The following is a 13828-nucleotide window of genomic DNA, read 5'->3' as shown; positions in this document are numbered from 1 at the left end:
GGTTGCCACGTAATAAAGAAATAATGATCTTAACTTGTTGAACTGGGTCACCAGAGGAGCGGGGTTTCAAAGCCAGAAACAGTTTACAATTATTTTTAAAACTCAGAAACTTAGCTCTATCTCCAGAAAACAAATCAGGAATAGGAATTCTTGGTTCTAACATAGAATTCTGAACCACAAAGTCTTGAATATTTTGTGAGATGATCCACACAAGAAGACAGACCATTAATGTCCATCACTACACCTGTGTCCTGAACCACCCAAATGTCTAGGGGAAAAGAAAGACAAAACACACTGCAGAGAAAAAAAAATGGTCTCAGAACTTCTCTTTTCCCTCTATTGAGAAGCATTAGTACTTTGGGCCTCCAGTACTGTTATGAACTGGTGATTCAGAGACACAATGGACCTGGTGGTTAAGAGCACACAAAGTGACCTGATAGTTACTAATAACATAGGACGAGCTCTGAGACGTGGGAACTCTGCTGACAGCAATCCCTAATCCTATCACACCACACTAGAGGTAGCCGTGGAGCGCTCCTGACCAGACCTAGGCGCCTCGGGCACAGCCTGAGAAACTATCTAGCCCTGAAGATAGAAAAATAAGCCTACCTTGCCTCAGAGAAATTCCCCAAAGGAAAAGGCAGCCCCCCACATATAATGACTGTGAGTAAAGATGAAAATACAAACACAGAGATGAAATAGGTTTTAGCAAAGTGAGGCCCGACTTACTGAATAGACCGAGGATAGTTAAGATAGCTTTGCGGTCAGCACAAAAACCTACAAACAACCACGCAGAGGGCGCAAAAAGACCCTCCGTACCGACTAACGGCACGGAGGTGCTCCCTCTGCGTCCCAGAGCTTCCAGCAAGCAAGAAAAACCAATATAGCAAGCTGGACAGAAAAAATAGCAAACAAAAATAACACAAGCAGAACTTAGCTTATGCAGTGCAGACAGGCCACAAGACGATCCAGGAGAGAGCAAGACCAATACTGGAACATTGACTGGAGGCCAGGAACAAAGAACTAGGTGGAGTTAAATAGAGCAACACCTAACGACTTAACCTCGTCACCTGAGGAAGGGAACTCAGAAGCCGCAGCCCCACTCACATCCACCCGAGAAAGCTCATAGACAGAACCAGCCGAAGTACCACTCATGACCACAGGAGGGAGCTTGACCACAGAATTCACAACACAAAGTAACTCAGAGTTCCCATACAGACTCCAGTGACAGGACTGGTTGTAAATCCCTTTATGTTGAAGTAAACTGGTTAAACATTTCAGTGCCTCAGTCTTTCATTTGGACAATAGCCATCTATCCAGGATCGGGATCATCACCGCTGGGAGAACCTGCTGCTGATCAAGTAAGTGCCTGTTCCCTCACGATATCCCTTACACTGTGCATTGCCTGAGGCCACAGCACCGGGTCAGGCCACCCGTCACATCTCCCTCAAGAGACAGACCCCATTGGTCCGGTGCTGGGTACCACGGTCTCCTGGGCGTCACATATGCATTATATTTTCTTTTGAAAAAGAGAAAGAAAAGGAAAATCCAGTCCTGTTGAGCTGCACTCCAATTTTTTCTATTTTCCTTGAACAGTTTAAATCACCTAATTTTTCCCATTCCAAAATAAAAGAATTAAAAAATAAACATATTTGGTATTGTTGTGTCAGAAAATCCTCAAGCTATCAAAATGAACGCAAACATAAGTAAATGAAAAGCCAGAATTGCTTGTTTTTTCATTCGGAGCACTTCCCTAAAAAAATACAATAAAAAGCAATCAAAATGTCATATGAACCCAAAAAGGGATGTCAATAAATGTGTCAGCTCAGCATGCAAAGAAGAAAGCTCTCACCCAGGTCTATAGAAAGAAAAAGAAAAATCCCTATCTAAACCCATTTTTTTTGTTACAATGGCCTGAAATTTTTTAACCACTAAAGTATCAAAAAAAACCTAATTGTAACGATCTGAAATATCATACCGCCAAGTAATTTTAAGAGCACAGTAAATTGTATAAAAAATAAAAACCCCAAAACAATGGCAGAGCTGCAGATTTCTCACCATTTCACCCCAATTTTTGCCTGTAATTCAATATATTATATAGCTAAATGAATGGTATCATTTAAAACTACAATATGTCCCACTAAAAAGCAAGATCTCACATGTTGACGGAAAAATAAAAAAGTTAGGGTTATTTGAACAAGAGGAGACAAAAATAAAAGAGGCTGAGTTCTTAACGGGTTAATCATACACAAAGTTATTAAAGGGAATATGTCATGCATATAGGGTTTACCTGTAGGTTAATAGCGTTAGAAATGGAAGGAAGGAAAGGCCCAGTTGCCATACTGAAAGTGTGGCACCCAGGGAAAAATTAACTTTATTTCTCCAGGGAGCCGCCAGCTTTCAGTCATGCAGGCGTCCCCACAGCAATTACAGTCACCACTCCCAGTACTGAGAACGGCGCCTGTAAGCACAGTACCGCACTGACTGACAGCCAGAAATTTACCAATACACTGCAGCACTCAGTGCTGTGAGTGGTGACTGTAATTGCTCTAGGAATACCAGTATATATTAACAAAAATCCCAATGTCATAATGCTGGTCTGGGCTGCAACACATGAACATAAAGTGCCCCCAGATCAGTCAAAAAAGCTCCATAGCAGACATGTTTATGAACAGGAGAAAAAGGGAGCATACAATATAAATAGTTTTATAAACAAGTGTCTTTATTAATACAAAAAAATACTAAAAATAGTAAGACAATTACATTTTAAGGTGTAATCCAGTCAAGCACGGGGGGAGGACCACCCCCTGCAACCTCCATATACATATAAAGGTAATAACCAAGGGGAAAAGGAAGCCCCACATATAAGTCACATGGAAGTCTGGGCCCACATGTACCTAAGTAAGTACCATGGCGAACAGTGACGCTAAGCTAATGGTAGTATATGGTACATAGTAAGGTAACAGATACCGTGGCTAGGCTTACCAGCGAGGGGTAAATAAACATAAACCATATAAGGTACCATAGGTGAAATGGTGCTGTTGAGACAAACCACAGTGCACATGTCTCACATCAGTGCACCAACAGGACTCTCCCTATCAGATATATATTGCATTAGGAAAAAATTGGAGATGGGTCCAAATGTAACAAAATACAAATTTGCCGGGGGCATCGATCCTGACCTGGCATATCATGGGTAAGCACATTTGGTGGTTTATGAACCGGGGTGTACTCAGATGGTAGTGCGCACTACATCATACATCTGATTTAAACTAGTCATTGGACCTAATACTGATACTATACCCTGGGTTCATTTATTTACTAACGGCACTTAGCCTGTTTCTCTTACCCATGCTGGCCATTGTTCCATCTTGTTTGTCAGGACTTTTGCCCCACTTTTTCCCGATTCTAGTCTTGTACTGTATATATCATAATTGTCGTTGTATATTTAATAAAATTTGTATTTTGTTACATTTGGACCCATCTCCAATTTTTTCCTAATGCAATATTTACCAGCGAGGGGTGCAGGAGGAGAGTCCCACCGTAAAAGAAAGCACCCCGACGCGCGTTTCGCGGCTCTAAAGCGCCGCTTTCTCAGTGCTGTGAGTGGTGACTGTAATTGCTCCAGGAATACCAGTATGACTGAAAGCTGTTGGCTCTTGGGAGAAATAAAGTTTCTCCAGGGAGAACTTTCAGTACCCTGGCCATTCACCTCCATAGTCCCATTAATCTGCAGATTAACAATATATCTACAGATTAATAATGTTATCGGACCTCACAGGATTCCTTTAAACTTTAGGCTCACGCTAGCAAAATCCTTTTTAGGAGAAGAGACAAAACTCAAGAATATCTAGATATAGCCAAGTAGGATGAGGGTGCAGAAGGATGTGAAATATGGAGAAATGTGGTTAAACTCAATTTACCACAGGAATTTACTTGATACTTTTGGAACGATTACTACAAAATATTTAACGTTGTGCTGTTTCGATGGAGGGACATAATATAGAAGAATGACAGACACAAACAAGTATTTGCCAGTCAACACAAACAATAGAGAAGCAACAACAATCTCTGACCCAACAGGCTTATAGTTCATCCATTATGTCAGCTAATTCCTGCTCAGATATCACGTACTCTGTTAGTCAGATTAACTCTAAGCTAAGGATACATATTGAACTCAGTAGAAATTCTGGTACATCTTGTGCTGTTTAAAATCTGGCACATTCACATTACATTGTAAACCATTCCAAGATCAATTTATTTATTTCTTAGGGGAAAACCCTGAGAATGTCATTCCTAATTATAATTCTTAATCTTATATTTCCCACAAAATCCTTCATTATATCATCCGGCGGCTCATGCACCCGATCAGCAAATTCACATATGAATCAAATTAGCAACCAAAAATATAGTTAACATTTTCCAATAATTACAGTATTTCAGCACTGTCACATCTATTTGATAATTCTAGCTTATTGCAACAGTCAAAAAAAATCTGAATGAAACAAAAATATTTCTATACAAATGTTCTGTAATCTTCACGCACTGAAATACATTTTGTCCTCATATAGTTTTAAAAAAGTCATGAAATTGCAATCGGAAAGCCAATAGTAAGGGTATGTTCACTTTACTGTAGGGGCATGCACTCGACATATGCCTGTTTGCTTATTCAGTAGCATGTGGCTGCTTTTCATTACAGTTATAATAAAAAACACATGCCAATGTATACCAACTAAATGTTTGCAAAAGGGCACTCTTTTACATACAGTTGACTTTAGAAGTCTATGGGAATGTCGACATATATGTTGGGAAGGGGTTGTCCACTACTCCGACAACCACTTCTCAATCACTAACAGTCTATACTCACCTCTTTTGCTTGCGCCATTCCAGTGACATCAGCAGCAGGCTTGCATGACATTATGTTGCGAGATCCCTTCAATCAGCAGCCACTAATGGGCTTCTTCACTCTCATTTCCTTTAGATGAAACTGACATCCAGAGTGAGTAAGCAGCAGAAGTTTTTTTTGGCTTTCAATCAACATGGAGATATCCCCTTGAGAAAGCGGCATGGCAGTGCCACGAAACGCGCTTCGGGGCTCTCTCTCTGGCTGTGCCTCTCCTCTTCACCCTTTTTTTGGTAAGCCCACCTCTAATAGCTGACGCTATGCCATAGACAATAGATGATTTTTGCTCTTATGCCAGCATATGTGATTGGACTACCCGATGTACTGTTTTCCATAGGGGCTTACCAATTTCATGTTGTGTGTGGGGACTGGGTTTTTTGCTCTTCTCCCTTGGGTAACTACCTAGTATTGTTGGGGTGAATTGGGGTGGCAGCTCTCCTTCTGTTATTTATTGGAATAGAAATATAACGACGTATTACTGAAAGCTATTTTAATGTTTGTACTAATAAAGACTCTTTTTATATATATTCCCAGTGTATGCTCCTTGTTCTCCCCTTTTGTAACATGGAGATTCAGTAGGGGTTGTCGAAGTAGAGGACAAACCCTATAATATATTCACTGCAGAACCTAAAGCCAAATATACTGTATACTATGGGCCCAATGTCATTCTGGGCAGGGTTTTCCAGATGTTTTCAGCTGGAGTGATTCTATGCATGTCTCCAATTTTTACTCAAATTTGAGAAAATCAGGTAACGAGCAACTTTTTGGGCTAAAATTTTGCAAAAAAAGGTTAAGGACAAAAATAAAGAACATTTTTTTTTAGCCAAATAAACCACGTGAGTCATTTTGAAGAATTTGGTGCAAAAAAATCTATGAACACCACAAGACATAAAAAGAGAAGTAGCTTAAAAATAACGTAAAAGAGGAACGTGATATAAGGTATAGAAGTAGGCATTTCATATACTACAAGGAGATTTGACATTTTTATGTGGTTATTCGATCCTTAATTAATATAATTGAAAATGGCAAAAAATTGACCTTACACACAGGTATGGATAGATCTACATAAATAAATACCAACTCTCTACAGTGGTACCTAAAGCGGATTAATTTAGTAACTGAGTGTAATTTATACATTTCGTAAAACATCTAAATGAAAAGATGTATCTTCAATACCTTCCTTATAATGTTCTTAGACATGTCTAGTTTGCTCTAACTTAGTGGAAAAATCATTAGCAGAATAACAAGTGTTTATAGTAGTTTTCCATAATTTAAAATCTATACCCATGGTTTTAAATAAGGAAAATACAAATTTTGCTCCAATTTCCAGTTGTCTTTTTGTGTGTTTCCTACAGCTGCTGTTGTCAATCTTTGTGTGCTGTTACCTAAATTCATAGTAAGTTGCTATAAGATGTTTATTGGCATACTATAAATTAAATAAAGGGAATTCAATATATCATTAAAACAAATATTTTTGTGGTGGACTAATTGTATCATAACCAGTGATGGACTTATTTTGTGCTTTGTAGTGATATAGTGGTCTTGAATGACTGAATGTATTGAATAAGAGTTGTGATGCACCCTCACCTCACCAGCCCGCCTCATGTCACTATAACGTCAGAAGTATCACGATGTGCGGTCTCCCCACTTTCACCAATGTGACGTTTCGCACCCTCTGCAGACATGTAAGGTCAGCTTGGCACAGTTTTACACAGATGCCCACTGTATACAGGGGCCCAGGGAGGCACCGGGAGTGAGAGAATGTGACCCATGCAGCGGCTGATAACCCTGACAGGCTGAGAGGCCCCTTTTACTAGCACCTGTGAAACAGAGTGATATCAGCCCGATAGGACTTCCACCAGTTCCTCGTTAGATATAAGCCCAGTTCGTTAACAGGATTATAATGGGCAACTAACCAGCCTGGTAGCATGGCAAGTTAAACCAAGAAACAGATGTGTGGATTCGTGGATAGAGATAAAAGAGCAGCCCAAGGTTAAATTATAAATTTAATTGCTTTAAGGGCACACTACATAATACACTATATGCACAAAGGTTATACCTATACAATGGTCAGTGTTGTGAATTCTGTTGTCAAGCTCCCTCCTGTGGTCACGAATGGTACTTCGGCTGGTTCTGTCCATGGGCTTCCTCTGGTGGTTGTGAGTGGGGCTGCGGCTTCTGACTTTCCTTCCACAGGTGACGAGGTTAATTTGTTAGCTGTCTGCTCTATTTACTCCACTTAGATCATTGCTCCATGCCACCTGTCAATGTTCCAGTATTGGTCTAGTTCGCTCCTGGATCGTTCTTGTGACCTGTCTTCCCAGCAGAAGCTAAGTTCCTGCTTGTTTTTCTCTTGTTTGCTATTTTTCTGTCCAGCTTGCTATTTTGATTTTTGTCTTGCTTGCTGGAAGCTCTGGGATGCAGAGGGGCGCCTCCGCACTGTGAGTCGGTGCGGAGGGTCTTTTTGCTCCCTCTGCGTGGTCTTTTTGTAGTTTTTGTGCTGACCGCAAAGTTACCTTTCCTATCCTCTGTCTGTTCAGTAAGTCGGGCCTCTCTTTGCTAAATCTATTTCATCTCTGTGTTTGTAATTTTCATCTTTACTCACAGTCATTATATGTCGGTGGCTGCCTTTTCCTTTGGGGAATTTCTCTGAGGCAAGGTAGGCTTAATTTTTCTATCTTTAGGGCTAGCTAGTTCCTTAGGCTGTGACGAGTTGCATAGGGAGCGTTAGGAGCAATCCACGGCTATTTCTAGTGTGTGTGATAGGATTAGGGATTGCAGTCAGCAGAGTTCCCACGTCCCAGAGCTTGTCCTGTATTATTAGTAACTATCAGGTCATTCCGTGTGCTCTTAACCACCAGGTCCATTATTGTCCTAACCACCAGGTCATAACAGTACAGGTGGCCCAAAGTATTAATGCATCTCAATAGAGGGATAAGAGAAGTTCTGAGACCATTTTTTTTTCCTTGCAGTGTGTTTTGTCTCTCTTTTCCCCTTTACCTCTGGGTGGTTCAGGATACAGGTGTAGATATGGACATTCAAGGTCTGTCTTCTTGTATGGATAATCTCACTACAAGGGTACAAAACATTCAAGATTTTGTGGTTCAGAATCCGATGTCAGAGCCTAGGATTCCAATTCCTGATTTGTTTTTTGGGGATAGATCTAAGTTTCTGAATTTCAAAAATAATTGTAAATTGTTTCTTGCTTTGAAACCTCGCTCCTCAGGTGACCCTGTTCAACAAGTGAAAATCATTATTTCTTTGTTACGTGGCGACCCTCAGGACTGGGCATTTTCCCTTGCGCCAGGAGATCCGGCATTGCGTGATGTTGATGCGTTTTTTCTGGCGCTTGAATTGCTTTATGATGAACCAAATTCAGTGGATCAGGCAGAGAAAATCTTGCTGGCTCTGTGTCAGGGTCAGGATGAGGTAGAGATATAATGTCAGAAGTTTAGGAAGTGGTCTGTACTCACTCAGTGAAATGAATGTGCCCTGGCAGCAATTTTCAGAAAGGGTCTCTCTGAAGCCCTTAAGGATGTCATGGTGGGATTTCCCATGCCTGCTGGTCTGAATGAGTCTATGTCTTTGGCCATTCAGATCAATCGACGCTTGCGTGAGCGTAAAGCTGTGCACCATTTGGCGGTATTATCTGAGCATAGACCTGAGCCTATGCAATGTGATAGGACTTTGACCAGAACTGAACGGCAAGAACACAGACGTCGGAATGGGCTGTGTTTTTACTGTGGTGATTCCACTCATGCTATCTCCAACTGTCCTAAGCGCACTAAGCGTTTCGCTAAGTCTGCCACCATTGGTACGGTACAGTCGAAATTTCTTTTGTCCGTTACTCTGATTTGCTCTTTGTCATCCTATTCTGTTATGGCATTTGTGGATTCAGGCGCTGCCCTGAATTTGATGGACTTGGAGTTTGCTAGGCGCTGTGGTTTTTTCTTGGAGCCCTTGCAGTATCCTATTCCATTGAGAGGAATTGATGCTACGCCTTTGGCCAAGAATAAGCCTCAGTACTGGACCCAATTGACCATGTGCATGGCTCCTACACATCAGGAGGATATTCGCTTTTTGGTGTTGCATAATCTGCATGATGTGGTCGCTTTGGGGTTGCCATGGCTACAGGTCCATAATCCAGTATTGGATTGGAAATCTATGTCTGTGTCCAGCTGGGGTTGTCAGGGGGTACATGGTGATGTTCCATTTTTGTCTATTTCGTCATCCACCCCTTCTGAAGTCCTGGAGTTTTTGTCGTATTACCGGGATGTATGTGAGTTCGCCCTTAATAATCGGGCCAGCTCGGCTACTTTGGTTTCGCCGTTTTTCTGCAATTCTGGTTTCCATCCTCGTTTCTCTTCAGGGCAGGTTGAGTCTTCGGACTGTCCTGGTGTAGATACTGTGGTGGATAGGTTGCAGCAGATTTGGACTCATGTGGTGGACAATTTGACATTGTCCCAGGAGAAGGCTCAACGTTTCGCTAACCGCCGACGCTGTGTGGGTCCCCGACTTCGTGTTGGGGATTTGGTTTGGTTGTCATCTCGTTATGTTCCTATGAAGGTTTCCTCTCCTAAGTTTAAGCCTCGTTTCATTGGTCCGTATAAGATTTCTGAGGTTCTCAATCCTGTGTCATTTCGTTTGACCCTTCCACCTTCTTTTGCCATCCATAATGTATTCCATAGGTCGTTGTTGCGGAGATACGTGGCGCCTGTGGTTTCATCCGTTGATCCTCCGGCCCCTGTGTTGGTCGAGGGGGAGTTGGAGTATGTGGTGGAGAAGATTTTGGATTCTCGTATTTCGAGACGGAAACTCCAGTACCTGGTCAAGTGGAAGGGTTATGGTCAGGAAGATAATTCCTGGGTCTTTGCCTCTGATGTTCATGCTGCCGATCTGGTTCGTGCCTTTCATTTGGCTCGTCCTGGTCGGCCTGGGGGCTCTGGTGAGGGTTCGGTGACCCCTCCTCAAGGGTGGGGTACTGTTGTGAATTCTGTTGTCAAGCTCCCTCCTGTGGTCATGAATGGTACTTCGGCTGGTTCTGTCCATGGGCTTCCTCTGGTGGTTGTGAGTGGGGCTGCGGCTTCTGAGTTTCCTTCCACAGGTGACGAGGTTAATTCGTTAGCTGTCTGCTCTATTTACTCCACTTAGATCATTGCTCCATGCCACCTGTCAATGTTCCAGTATTGGTCTAGTTCGCTCCTGGATAGTTCTTGTGACCTGTCTTCCCAGCAGAAGCTAAGTTCCTGCTTGTTTTTCTCTTGTTTGCTATTTTTCTGTCCAGCTTGCTATTTTGATTTTTGTCTTGCTTGCTGGAAGCTCTGGGATGCAGAGGGGCGCCTCCGCACCGTGAGTCGGTGCGGAGGGTCTTTTTGCGCCCTCTGCGTGGTCTTTTTGTAGTTTTTGTGCTGACCGCAAAGTTACCTTTCCTATCCTCTGTCTGTTCAGTAAGTCGGGCCTCTCTTTGCTAAATCTATTTCATCTCTGTGTTTGTAATTTTCATCTTTACTCACAGTCATTATATGTGGGGGCTGCCTTTTCCTTTGGGGAATTTCTCTGAGGCAAGGTAGGCTTAATTTTTCTATCTTTAGGGCTAGCTAGTTCCTTAGGCTGTGACGAGTTGCATAGGGAGCGTTAGGAGCAATCCACGGCTATTTCTAGTGTGTGTGATAGGATTAGGGATTGCGGTCATCAGAGTTCCCACGTCCCAGAGCTTGTCCTGTATTATTAGTAACTATCAGGTCATTCCGTGTGCTCTTAACCACCAGGTCCATTATTGTCCTAACCACCAGGTCATAACAGGTCAGATATGCAAATACCGGTGAAGTTTATCAGGTATAAGTAGACAGAACATATCAATTACTGGGTTGCTGCTTGACCATGCATGTGCTGGGCCGCAGGGGGCATGGGCTGCCAGCTAGTTCCTAGGTCCTTCATAGCATGTTACTCAATGTGGCCACCACTTTCTAAATGCATAACAGAAAGAGATAGACCACATGGACTTATACCAGCCTTTATTCCCTTTGGGTTACTCTCCTTCTGCCCTCTAGGCTGAACCTAAATCCCCTTCCCTTGCCTTTAGCATCCAAAATCTCCAGAACCTAAGATGGGTCATAATTTCTCAATGAATGATCCTAGGGAGGCGGTTTTGGCAATATTGATGCAGCTGGGCCCCTTCTATGTGTTAAGACCACAGCTTTGCTACCTGGCTCCTGCTAGCCATTCTACATATCTCCTCACCTTGTGGTGCTAAAATGGATCAAGACCCTGGAAGGTGTTTGGTCTATTCCAGAGATCTCAAAAATGTAACCCGTGTGTGGACAGGATGTACGACAATTACATATTCTCCTTATGAAATCATAGCTGACTCAACAAAGCAGTAAGATCACATGGTATCCAGCAGGGGATCTTGCTGTAGGAGCATGGAGACTAGCTAGCTGATAGAGGTGTGAACTTCTTCTCTGAATCTTGAGAAGGCTGGACTCCCCTGCTGAGCTTTGTGTCCTGTTACACACAATTCAAGGGGATAGTAAGCTGCCATTACAGCCCCCATTCTTCACAAGAGTAATTAAAATATCCATAGGAGCCTAGTATGGGCCAGCTTTGTTCCAAGCCACTGTTAGGGTATGGGCAGATGACCGTAATTTTTCTCACCTGAGTGAATAAGGTCGATTATGCAAATGACATTCTAATCAAACTCTGAAAAGAGGTTGATCAGAGTGTGGTCACTGTGTGCTCCAATTCTCTCAGATGAAGGGAAGATGAAGAAAAACAATTATCAGTGTTCTCCATTCTGTCAGTGCACAGAAACATCCAATGTTTTCCACAGACTCATGGACTTGCAAGGCTGAGTGTGATTTCAATATCATATTAAACTCAGGCAGGCAGCAATTTTCTTCCTCTAACAGGCTTTGCCCTAGGAAAATATTGGACATGTGTACAGCCCCAGAGAATACCATTGGATTGAGTGCGGTCCGATGTTTTGTTGGATCACTCTCGGTCCAAAAATACTCTTGTCTGCACCTGCCCTTAGAAGTACCAACATTGTTTGAAAAAAACAAAGTACTTTGCAGGTTGCATTCTATGTCCCTGTCCTGACTGTAGTTTAGATACTGCATTAATATTGGCTTTTGCAGTGCCAGTGATAGCAAAAAGCTCCATGAAATAACTAACATTAAACAATTGTCAGCAACTACGTATTATCGCATGCAACTTAATAAAACTATTTTTGGTGAAACAGATTTTCTAAAGTCTCCATTTCTTATGCCTATCTGTTAATCATTCAGCACGTGACCAAATGTTAGGTTTAAACAAAAAAGCATGAATTTTCTGCTTTTGTCCAGCATAACAGGATTAATGTCAGATCAGATAAAATTCATCACACTCAGAGGTTACATAAAACATTTATAACACTGCAAGTTTATTTTATGCTTCACTAAGTGACTTGTGGATAACAGTCATTTAACTCAACTTAAAAGGGTTGCCCAATGAAAAGAAAAGATCACCTATCACTTATTGATCGGTTGGAGCCTTAATATGCAAAATGGGGACATTTTATCCTTATTAGAATGGAATAGGAGTGCACATGCTTAATGTATTCCCTATTGGGCTGCTGACTGTTGCACTCAGCATTTTCTGACAGCTCCATAGAAAATGAATGGAACTGCGGTCAGGCATTTGACCTGCCACAGTACATTGTAACAGAGATAAAAGTGTCCCGTCAGGAAATAAAATCCTTGTTCTGCAAAGTCTGTGCAGGTTCCAGCAGTTAAGACCTCACCGATCAGCAAGTTTTAATCCGACAACACCTTTAATGTTTTTAAAACTAAAGTAGTCAAACTTGATTGGCTTAAATAATATTTGGCCTGCTGCACCACTGCGAGGCTCCTATCATCTTATACAACCTCACCCAGGCACTCTCTACTACACCTTTTTGTAATGGCTGTCAGTGAATGCATCCCATTACTTTGGAAAAGAAATACCTGCCTCCCCTTCTCATTGAGGCTAGCAAAGATAAGAGATTGTGAGATTATGCTTATAGAAGGCCTTACTTCCTCTGTTGAGACTACATAGTACTTGGATATGGTACAAAATACTTTGTGAGTTGCTTCATAGGGATCAGCAAATTTAGGTCGCTGACTTCATCTATATGCTACAGTACTAATGATTTCCCCTTTGCTTTCCCTTTTTTTCTTCTCACTACCTGATTAGTTCTCTGTTTCTTACCTTAACAATAATTTTTATTTTATTTATATAGCACCGACATATTCCGCAGCACTTTTCAATTAATCGGGGACATGTACAGACAATAAATTTAATACAAGTTGAGACAAATTAATCAGTGACATTAGGAGTGAGGTCCCTGCTCGCAAGCTTACAATCTACAAGGAAATGGGGGAGACAAAATAGGTGAAAAGTGCTTGTTATTTCAGGTCTGGCAATTATAATAAATAGGGATTTTCATATAAAGCTGCATGATCCGGTCATCAGCCCGTGTGTTTAAGTGCAATAGTCAAGTATCAAGTGCAGATATCATGTGCATGGAGGGTGTGGAGACAGATGAATAGTAGGGTGCAGATTCAGAATAATATTTGGAAGGAGGGAACAGGGCAAAGTTACTTTACTGAGTAGTTGATGTGGTAGGCTTGTTTGAAGAAATGGGTTTTCAAAGCGCGCTTGAATAGGTCGAGGCTAGGTATCAGTCTGATCGTCTGGGGAAGGGAAGTGCATTCCAGAGAGCTGGTGCAGCACGAGAGAAGTCTTGGAGATGGAGGTGCGAGGTTTAGATTACGCGGGATGTTAGTCTTAGGTCATTTGTAGAATGGAGGGCACATGTAGGCCGACATACAGAGCTTTGTGGATGAAAGAGAAGAGTTTATACTGGACCCTGTAGCGAATGGGTAGCCAGTGTAATGACTGGCACAA

Source organism: Ranitomeya imitator, chromosome 4, assembly GCF_032444005.1.
Source record: "Ranitomeya imitator isolate aRanImi1 chromosome 4, aRanImi1.pri, whole genome shotgun sequence".
NCBI lineage: Eukaryota > Metazoa > Chordata > Amphibia > Anura > Dendrobatidae > Ranitomeya > Ranitomeya imitator.
This window is presented reverse-complemented; position numbering follows the sequence as displayed.